The sequence below is a fragment of the Larimichthys crocea genome, chromosome IX (genome assembly GCF_000972845.2).
Source record: "Larimichthys crocea isolate SSNF chromosome IX, L_crocea_2.0, whole genome shotgun sequence".
NCBI lineage: Eukaryota > Metazoa > Chordata > Actinopteri > Sciaenidae > Larimichthys > Larimichthys crocea.
The window spans coordinates 3145640-3156225 of NC_040019.1; positions in this window are offsets into that span (position 1 = coordinate 3145640).

Sequence of the window (10586 nt, forward strand, 5' to 3'; positions counted from 1 at the left end):
AAAATATGGCAAAGATCACTGTGAAATATCTGGAAAAGCTACAAGCTGCCTCTTAGAGATACAGTTGTCAAACCATGCTGCACATTTAAATCAATTTAACATTTTATAATCATCAAATCAAACTGTTCGTTTAGACTAAGGTCCTACCACTGACTGGGTAGATAGTTTCAAATAATGGGGTGGCCAATCAGGAAACACCCTGACAGTTTCCAAAATTTGGATTTAATCGCTTTATAACTTTTCTCTGTCTAAGCCACTGTGTTGGCACATCACAGATAAACACTTTATTCACAGTTTATCTCTTTCAGATTATGATGCCGTCACTTTAAATCTCATTGTTAGGCGGTTATAATTAGTCTGAAAACAATTTGGCAATAAAAACCGTGTGCAATCTCTTCCCCTTCAGACATCATCATCATCGCTGCTGGACCGCGGATGGAAACGAAGACGGGGATCTGCACTCGCATCCAATAAAAAGGCGATACATAGCTGCAGATCATCTCTGTAGTTTGTGCTTTGATCAGTAAATACTCGTGTGGTTGTTGTTTGTAGGATGTTGGTTGTATGTTTCACCTTTTCCATCCAATAGGGGGAAAAAAGGAAAAGTAAGCTGATTACTCCCACATATGTACGAACACACACACACACACACACACACACACACACTCATCCTGTCTAGTATGTCAGCCCACTGTTTAGATGAAGAATTCTCTCAACATGACTCACAGCTGCATTCAAAGACAGACCCGGGCCATGTTTGTGTGATTGGAAAGACTTCAGTTTTTTTTGTTGCTCAAACCTTCTGACTCACTGTGTAACAGTACTGCCTCTTACCACATCTCCTCGGGTTAGAGACGCCTTTAAATAGCCGCTCTCTTGCTGGAACGCCACTTCTCAATCTCGACATGTAGCAGGTGTGTTAACCGCAGAATAAAGACACTTTTTTTTAGAGACGTAGTACTCACTGGTTCAGAGGCAACCTGCCTGACATTAAAAGTACAATTATTCTGTTTACCACTAACATAAAAAAACAGCATGTTCTCCAGATAAATACCATATGGCTCATTGTGTTTACTGAACAAGACTGGAGGACACTGAAAGCCTTTGAGCCCTGGCAGGAATTAAAACGAGTATTCATATTCTGGTCTCTTGAAGAAATGTCGCCGTGGAGCTGGAATAAAATAAATATATGATTAAATCATATTATAACTTTTTTTGTTGTTGTTACATTTGTAACTTGACTGCACCAGACACAGATTTGCAAAGGGCAGGGCAGATACAGATTGTTACTCAGAGCCATTAACAAAAAGGGCAGGTGGTGATTGGATGGATTGGAGATCGCCGGCGTCTATCGTGGGCGAAGTTCAGCCAATCAGATCAAACTCTTACCGAAGCCGGTCAGAGCGAAAACATCTTTACCATCTGGAAAAGTCTTCAGTGCTGTTCTTCGCCCTGCTTTTAATGAAGAAATACTCTCCAGTCATAATATAACTGATGCTTAGCAGCATCTACTCTAACCTCTGTAGCAGCTGTCATTGTTGTTTTACGAGCAAACGGTCACTTCTCGGACACATACTCACACATGTCTAGCATTAAATTGCCCTGTAGGCCATGCCGTAACTGCCAGTAGGACGCTGATTGATCCCTAATCACTGTGTTGGGACCATAGACTGTATAAAACACGGATGTAGTATCTGTGACGTCACCTATAGGTTTCAGAAGAGCCAACTTGGCAATCTTTGCCTCTGCCGCCTCCCGGCTAATCCAAAGATGCCCAAAGACGTGGATCGTGGGTGGAGCTGAGACGATGCTGAAGCAGCCATGGTTTGAATTATGGATCATTTTAAGTTTAAGAGTGAATTATATAAAGACTGTGGTGGAGCAGCCGGAGGACATCATAGGGAACAGCAGTGAAATGGTGATTTAGTGCCGTAAAGAGTTATGTAGTTCTCGTGGGCGATCATCCCCGGAGCACAAGTCCAGGAACAGACGTATGGGAATGAGGAAAAGACACATCTACCCGATTACAAGTGAATATAGCTTCAAACTGATTGAAATCAGTTATTTCATGGTAGAAAAGTTACATAATGTTGCTTTAAAATGCACATACATGGAAAAAGTTAGGTGCAGCAGTGTCACCAGTCTAAAATTTAGCATGCAGGCCTGGTTATCCTGAATAATTGAATGAGTCTTCATCCGTTTCATCAACACAGTACTGACCAGCTGCCATTTTAAACATGCATGTGTGACGGGGAGCGTGGCCTTTGAGCTGTTGCCAGCTTCCCGCTTTGATTATGGCTCAGCCTCTGTAAGCAGACCGACCAGTGTCCTCTAGATGTCCGATTTAAGGTCATTTTCATCCAGACTGAAGCAGAACATAATTCTGTGTGCAGCCTCCATTTGTCAGGAAGTGGCAGTTTGAGCCAGCGGTGGGAAGAGGCAAGGACGAGAGGTGACACACATTCAGTTAAGATAAGAGGAACCCACGCTATCTGAGGAAGGGATAGTTGATGGAGAGGTTTTTAGGAGCTGCGTGTGCAGCAGTCTGTTTGCGAAGGTGTTTCGCTTTATCTGACACGTGGAGTTAAAATGTATGAGCTGTCCGTGACAGACAGGCAGACAGGAAATGTGGGTGTTAACAGCACCTCAACATTTCAAACAGGTACAAAAGTGTAAAGTGTTTTCTTTCTGAGAGTTAAGTGAGAAGATCAATACCACTTTAGTTTGTAGAGCCAGGAGACTTAGCTTAGAATAAAGACTGGGAAATAGATTCACTCTGCACAAAAGGTGACAAAATCCACCAACCAGCACCTCTAAACCACAATTTAACATTTTATTTTATTTAATCTGTACAAAAACTGTAAAAATGAATTTGAAATCCAAACAATGTGGAGTTTTCTCACACCATTGCACCTGGGCAAGAAATAAGTAGAAATTTAATATTTCTATTATTTAATCTATAATAATTGGTGACTTTTGGAGGTGGATTTTGTCTCCCACCTCCAGCCTTGCATGACTTTATACTCTTGCATGACAGTTAGATGACAAGGTTGGTACTGTACACTAGATATGAAGCTACACTCAGCAAGAAACCATCTTCCATCCCATTCATCCATTTCTTTCCATTTATCCTTTCCAGCAGGTTAATCAGGCCCTCCCACCACCCCAGTAATGTATTCCAGATCCTCCTGAGGCATTCCCAAAACCAGATGGGTCATATAGTCCCTCCAGCAAGTTCTGGGTCTCCTCCCAGTTGGACATACCTCCAACAGAAGGCACCCAGGAGGCCTCCTAATCAGATGCCCGAACCACCTCAGCTGGCTCCTTTCGACGCAAAGGAGCAACTCTAATCCGAGCTCCTCCCCTTTAGATGTCCCAGCTCTTCACCCTGTCTCTAAGGTTAAGCCTCGGGCTGCTTGAATCCACAGTTTCATTCTTTCGGTCACCACCCAAAGCTCCTGACCATAGGCGAGGGTTGGAATGTAGATAGACTTCCAGCTCACAATAATCCGGTACGTCTGCATTGCTGCTGACGCTGCACCAATCCACCTGTCCATCCCGCGCTTCATATTCTGTCTTTTTTAAGTAATACTTCTCAACAACCTGCTATGGCAGGGTCTGTTCCTGCAGGATACTGGTGCTGAATGATTGTCTGTTCATTCCCATCATGTCCAAAGAGTTTGGCTGAACAATGGGGTTCTGTTTCACTGCCAGCACGGCATGAAGTATGTCTCTGGAGAAATAATTGTATATAACCAGACTCCTCTAACCTGCAGCTGATGGAGACGAGGTGATAGGGAGAGAAAAATACAACCTAGCAACTTGAATGTGTAGCCCCCTCTATATCTCTTCACCTCCTGTCTCAGTCGCCTGTAAATGGACAGATTCATCGGTGTCTTGCTGACCTGAGCAATAAAGAAAGAGCAAGGGAGGAGGAGAGCAGACACAAAATGTTGCCAAACCACAGCTGAGGTGAGTCTATCAATGACACCGGGTCCGATGCCAACAGACCACAGCAACCCAAATCTCAAATACAGCGTGGTGACATTTAGCAAAATGATGCCAACATTGGCACTTCTCTCTGGGTCAGTGTCAGCAGCCTGCCATCCCCCGAGGAGGCTTGGTGCCAAATGCCACTGCGGAACCCAATGGTTTTTAATAGAAACACAGAAAAAGACGCTATTATTTATCTTTGAGTCACCCTTAAATGGTTTCATCGCTTTGTGAAACCTGCAGCCAAAGGATATGATCGTGAATTAAAAGCAGCCGTTCCCAATAATTTGTAAATGGAAGCTCTCATGTTCCCATAATCACAGATGATATCTTTTGTGTGAGCAGGTCAACCAGAGATGACCCTTCCTTTAAAAGAGGTATTTCAACAAACAACCCGCAAAGAGTCCCCGAAAAATTAAAAGGAAAGCTCACTGACAAGCTGCAGGCCCATTACAATATGATAATTATTCACTTTTGGTCCTAATATTTATTCAAATCGATTCATAGGACGCTGACAGCCAAAGACCAAGTGTGTGTGTGTGTGTGTGTGTGTGTGTGTGTGTGTGTGTGTGTGTGTGTGTGTGCTGATCTGTTTGTAGCTGTGTATGAACAGGTGCAGGGGTTTCAGTCGGGTTGACGCTGCTCATTCAGGCTGAGGAAAAAGACTTCAAGGGCGATGAAGGACAACCTTTTGTTTACTTTCTTTTCAATCTGCTGCCCAACGCTTTAAGATATGCACACGTTGACACATACACAGACAGACCTACACAATGTTACAGTTAAATATCACACACACACACACACACATCCTCTCCTTCTGCTGCCTGATTAAAAGATCACACAGACAATCAGAGAAGTCACAGACTGAAATGATAACAAGGGAATCAGCAGATGAAGAGCCGTTAAGTGTTGGAGTTGCCCATACATACGATTTTTTTTCATTCAAAGAAATCCTCTTTGTCCTCTGATAATGAACGTGAGCTACATGGAGTTGAATAAATTTGCAGTATATTTTTTTGGTCTCTTGCAAACAAGTCATTGAAACAGTAAACACATAATATATATGCAGAATCATCCTGGCAGGCACGACAAGACGTCTCATGTCCTGCAGTGATTTGTTCTCAAATTGCAGCTGAAAAACAATCATGCCATACCGCCGCGGAGCTGCTGACAGCCGGGTCTGTTTGGGCACTTTAGAGCCATTATCACTTGAAGGAATAAAAGTATAAACATGAAAAAATCTGAATCCCATTTAGACCATCTGCCCCGAAGAGAGGAAATATTCTGTGCTGAGTATTTCTGACCTTTCGTGACACGCACAAAACACAGTCGAGATGTTTACACGTATTCTCCAGCTGTCCGAAGGGTGTGCTTAACAGCTACGACACAAAAACAATTACGGGAAATAGTGATTAGAAATCCCGAAACGAGATTTAGAATAATCCATGTCATGTTTATGGATTACTTCATATTGTGTCGACGAATCAAAGGCCGGTGCCTGCTTGTGAATTGTAATGTCCTTGTCCATTTGTTTCATCTCAGTTGTCCCACGGGAGAACATAACCGTCTGTGTTCCCATTCAGAGATGTAATTGGAGTCACCGGTTGCCAATTAGGCGCTCAACATCTTTATTCTACCTTCCTTGCACCTGCGTCAACCTCAGTGAAGCTTATCTTATTTCTATCCAGCATGCTACTTCTGGTTTGACACTAATCCGCAAACCTCTTCGTTACGCCACTCTTTGATTGATTTTTGTGTCCTCTTAACACGACTGTTTACTGTTGTCAGGTATGTTCTGTGGAAGGCACAAACATGAATGTATAAGTGGTGTAAGTGCAGGTACTCTATACCGTGCTTAAACATAATTATTATGTACTTTACTTGACCTGTTCCCATTTTAATCGACTTTATCCTTACACTCCACTCCATTTGACAGATGTGGTCTAAAGTTACTTTAAAACTTTTAACATAAAATGATAAATCTGTGATTTCCAAAGATAAACCTGTGGTTCTCGATCTTTTAGGGCCCGGTGTCATATTTTAAATGAGACGTTAGCAGCTCAACCAAAGAGTGAGTTTCCCTCTAAATCTTTCAGACGGTTTTATTCAAATATTTAAGAATAATACAGAAAACTATATCAAGTTGTACCCCGTGAGGCGGCAGTAGCTCAAGCAGGATTTGACCTGGGAAATGGAGTAGTTCAGCATAGACCACAATATGGATACTGGACTGGTAGCTTGAGAGGGGCCACTGCTGAGGTCCCCTTCAGGCGTGGCGGCTCATCACTCCACCATCTCTCCACGTTGGTTTTATTTTTGGGCCTACACGTGTAGAAGTTGAGTGAATAAAGAAGTAAAAAAGATATTGGTAACTGTTGGTAGTCTGTGTCTTTCTGGGGATTGATCATTATTACTTCAGTTTTGGATACATTTTTTAAAAAAGTCCAGCAGAAGAGCCATAACAGAGTCATCAGTAGATTTTATAATACTGTATAGTGTACTTCTATACAAAAATTAGACCAAGAATCTATAGCTGGAGGCTTTCCTTGAGATAAATGCACACTAACATGCATGCATATTTACTGTGTTGGTTTTTGCCAGTTAGAAATAAACAAACCTGAGCTCTGCTGGAAAGAAACATAACGAGTTAATGATTTAATTGGGAACAAGAAATAATCCTTTCTACGAGTACGTGTGGTTGCAAACGACAGCCTCAAAATAACCATTTAGAGTCAAATCAACAAGCTCTCAACCAAAAGGAAAGTTCCATCAAAGCTTGAGAAAGTTAAGACTATTGTGTTTGGTTCGACTGTGCAGGTGTTCGTGACATTAGGTCCTCCCCTTGAATCTAGTTAAGTGTCGGTTAAAGCCTGAACCCTCATCAGCAGCAGGATGGAGAATGGGACAAAGCAATTATAGTCTGGTGGCCTGTGATCAGAGACTTAATGACTGTGTGAGCGTGTGCAACACTATCATGGATGTATTCTGCATCTGTGCCGGTTTGTTTAAATGTGGTGAACTGAGAATTTAAAGTCTCAACGAAGCATGCACATTTTTACATTTTGTGTGACCGGGGTTAGTCTATAATAAAATGAAACTACTGAGGTCAGACAGAGGCAAGTAACAGAAGTCTTTGTAACAATGTTGGAGTCCATCCTAAAGAATGAGGAGCACTGCTGACTCACTGCAGATCTTGAGTAAACTCTGTCTGCCAGTCTATACGTACCTTGGCTTCATCCTCCATCCTTCCTATTACAGGGTGACTCATATCTTATCACCACTGTATGAAGCATCTAAAATACACACATATACACACACACAGTTATACCGAGTCCTCGCCGGGATGCCAGTAAGACCCTTTTCCACTCAGCTCATCAGAGTTGGGGTCGACAAGAGTGGCAGTGTTGAATGGGCAGATGGTGCCACTCATTCGCTTTTCCCTCCAGGAGTTCTGATAAGAGAGAGCATAGATCGAGGCGATCGCTTGGGTTTGTGCCTGCCATCTCCCAGGGGCTGCGTCTAAAATAAACCGAAATGGCTGCAGGATGAGGCGAGGCAAAAGTTTAAAAAAACTGGAAATTTGAAACAGAGAAAGTTACAAATTCATGATAGGAATTAAAGGATAAAACTGCTGGTAATCTACGTTTTAATTATGTTAAAAGACCAAAACAAACATTGTGTTACTATCAATACTTTCCAGCTTCCAACAACAATATTTTTAACAGACATGCATGGTCCGCAGAGGATGAAATATAATACATTTGGTGATCCTTTAACTTTAACAACCTCAACCTCTAAGTACAGCCTCAGGGAGACATTAGTTTGTCCTGTTTCAAATACTTAAAGTCCTGCCCAGGTGTTTTAGGACATTTTTAAGTTTCATAAATTACCAAAATATGAGTAAATAGTGCATTTGTTGGGGACTATTTTCAGCTGTGGATTAATACACATTTGAGTATGCGGTAGGACGGTGTATGTCAGAATAAAATCAACGATGGTATCCATCTTCATGCTCATAGTGAAACTATCTGGCTTACTGGTGTGTTTCGATAAAAGTAAAGTAAGTGATACATACTGTGAATCTGAGATTTAACTGAAATACAGGCATAGAGACATCTACTTACACTATAACATACACACATGTTAAATGTTCTGCCGCGCCTCCGATAGAGACACGGATGAATAAATTCACCCAGGTATTACGTGTCTTCCACCTTTTCTTTTACCTACATTAACATGTCGATATCTCTTTGGCTCACAATTCGTCTGGTGATTTCCACACATGATCCTATGCACACTTATATGGGATGATTCAACATAATTACTCTCATCTGTAGAACAAGTCATACGAGCAGAAAACTATGCTAATCAGTTACTTCCCTCACTTTCCAGCCTCTCTGGCTGGTGATGGCTTCCCGGGGCTGTGGGAGGATCAGAGGAACAGATGTCAGTTATTCATGAGGTCGGCGTGTCACAGCGGCTCAAAGAGATGAGGTTAAGATTGTCTGATGCGTCCATGTAATCGCCCCCCATCCTTCCTCCTCAATGTCACCCTGACCGTTTGGATGCTGGCGTGATGAAAAAAACCCATCTATATATCTTTTGGCGTTTAGGTGCATCAGATGTAGCAGATGGGAACACTTTGCACATGCACACATGCATATTTGTTCATGCGGTGTGTGCATATGCACAAGAGGAACAACATTATGGCCGGTTTCCTGGGAACCCGAGGTGAGCAGGTGCAGCCTCGGATACCCAATCCACACAGCTGTCAATCACCACGGTGACGCTGTAACTTGGAGGTCTTCCCCCATCTCCCACCAGTGCGTGGATTTAATATTAAAAAGCAGAGAGACTTTCACAGACTTATTTCTCTTTTATTTGTGTAATATTGTCCGCCACATAAGAAAACGAGACTGTCACCTCTATTTTCAGCCTCTTATCGCTCCCACTCACCTTCCTTTTTAGCATCCGCTGTCTGGGATTTTAAATGCTGCTCTTTATGAATAGAAAAAAAAATACTTAAATGTATGTTAATGAGGACATTAGGTGACTCAACAAGGGCACTTAAACTCAATTTATTCCACTTAAAATGTGGAATAAATTGCTGTTTTCTCCGTTATTTATATATATAGCTACAGTCATCTATCACAGGAGTTCTCAACTTGGGGTTTGCAGACACGATTGCCACTCTATAAAGGTTGACAACCGCTGATTGATCACATAATATCTAATTGATTGGAGCAAAGAGATGCATGACGGTTGTGCTGAGCTGAAACACTGAGCCTGGTGCAGCTGTTATTCATAGACAATGAGAAGCTGCATCAATGGGCTGCCACCTTGTTAGAAATCAATTAGCATTCATGAGAATGCTAAGATGTTTCTCAGCTTCTTGTGTTGTCCTACCTATCTGTGTTGAGACAGAATCAAGGCGTGACTGTGTGTCTCTTCACACAGGAAGACACTGGGTGGAAACTGTCACTTTTACTTCAGTGCAGGCTGCAGGAGCGACCCCGTGTGCACAACAATCATGTGTGTGACAATCAAAGTCTGTCCTCCACATCGACGTCCCCGTGTGACGGTTGCTCTTTGTTATTCTGCAGCTCATTACCATAACCGAAGACACATCTTTGCCCTTCGACACAAGGATGCATGTTCGCTCTGCCACTTGCGAGCACAAAACGACAACAGCCGCTGACAGAAAAACCCACGCCCATTCATAACACCAACCAAACCACAGTGCCTAACATTTCTCAGCCTCTGAAGAACACAGTGACAAAGAGTAATTCATGAAATGAGGTTAAAACGCCGATCGCTCAGGCTTTTTTCAGCCGAAGTAAGAGAAAGGCACAATGTTTTGTTCATTACATACTTTCATCTACGTGGTTACTCATTCAGCATTTGCATAATTGTGTTTTCCTCTCACACAGACCACATGAAACCACACAACAGACACACACAAACACACTGTCCCTTCCTTTCTGAATTCAGATAATACAAGATGAGGAGGAGGATGAGAGAACAGTCACTCAGTGAGAGATGTGAAGGTATCCAGAGACCAACAACATCCACTATCCTTTCATCACAGACTGATCCAATGTATCACTGCTTAATTTTTTATTTATTAACATATTTCTTTCAAGATAACAGTGACTTAATAAGTAATGTCAGTTTTCTATTTTAGTAACGCTCTTAGAGCCATGTGATGCGGAGGTGTTGAGCATCTGTTATTCACACAATGACCAAGATTAGTGTTGTGTGCTTCAGTGTAATGAATCGCAGTAACTTCATAACAATAACTTAAATCATACCCGTGCTCCCTCTAATTTGCCTGCTACTAGCTCTAACAGGATTGCACTTGCAGGTGTTCATTTTGGTAACACCCGCACAGACATTGAACGCTCCATGAAGCGAGGGGCTTTACTCAGAGGTACCAATCTTTGAGGTCGACAACAACAACAACATCAGTTTCATATTAGTTAATCACATTCATTTGTACTGTCAGCATGATCTTTGTGTGGTATCTGTTATGTTGACTGCATGTGGCATTGGTCCATGGATAGAAATGTAGGTCCAGGTTCAGTCTGAAATAT